Raw genomic sequence first — 1,010 nt, 5'->3', positions numbered from 1 at the left:
GTAAGAAGTATGTTCTTATATGAAGGAAGGGCTAGAATGTCTTACTTGACCTGATTTTCTGGGTATTTTGGGAAATAAGAATGTTGTAAACGCCTGGAACATCTTGAAACTTCTCCCTGATAATAACATCTCCCGTCCACTGCCACCAATCCTTCTCCCCACCCCAAGTACCAGTCCTCTGGTTCCCCAAACCAGAGCCTAACTCATCCCTTATTATCCTGTTTGCTTCCATGTTGAACAGAATTAGTATCAATTAAACCCTGTTTTAATAAATATGTTTCAACTGAGTGGGCCAAAATAAATGTCCACCACAGCTTCCAACACATAGTTAGTGCCTTATCATTATTCTTCCTGGAGAATAATCCTAACCCCCAAACCACTCAGTTCCAGAAGACCACTTCAGGCGGTAATGCTGGCTTGCCCCCGCTCACCCCTGGCTGTGTGGCCTGTTTCCTCAGATGGGGGCCCCTGCATTTGGAAAATGTATAATGAAGATTATATTTTCAGGGATCATTTCTATAGTTTGTCATTAGAGAGGTTTCTCTGAATGTGCAGAGCCCCAGAAACACGAGGAAGAAGAGCAGGGTTCTCTCCTGAGTGTGAAGCTGGCTCCTGGTGCTGCTTTCCTGCAACTGCTATTTGCCATTGGTGACTGTGCAGAGTCAGAGGGACAGAATGCAGTCTGAGTGGTTTCTGCTCTAGAAAGAAACAGAGAAAGGCAGGAAAGGAGGGAGGAAGAAAGAAGAGAGGGAGGAAGGAAGGGGAGGGAAAGAGGGAGGAAGGGAAGGATGAAAGGAAAGAGGAAGGGAGGAAAGGAAAAAGGGAGGAAGGGAAGGAGGAAAGGAGGAATGAGGGGAAGAGGAAGAAAAAGAGGGAGGGAGGGAGGAGGTAAGGAAGAAAAGGAGGGAGAGAAAGAGGAAGGAAGAAAAAGAGGAAGAGAGTAGGCAAGAAGGAAGGAAGGAAGAGAGGGAGGAAGGAAGGAGATGAGGAGGGAAGGAGGAAGGGAGAGA

General features: G+C 46.7%; 1 pseudogene; it reads left to right on the top strand.

Annotated features, from left to right (window-relative positions):
- Positions 1-491: 491 nt before the first annotated feature.
- Positions 492-691, top strand: LOC118154118 (small nucleolar RNA U3; annotated as a pseudogene).
- Positions 692-1,010: the final 319 nt, after the last annotated feature.

The sequence above is a fragment of the Callithrix jacchus genome, chromosome 5 (genome assembly GCF_049354715.1).
Source record: "Callithrix jacchus isolate 240 chromosome 5, calJac240_pri, whole genome shotgun sequence".
In the NCBI taxonomy this organism is placed as follows: domain Eukaryota; kingdom Metazoa; phylum Chordata; class Mammalia; order Primates; family Cebidae; genus Callithrix; species Callithrix jacchus.
This window is presented reverse-complemented; position numbering and strand designations above follow the sequence as displayed.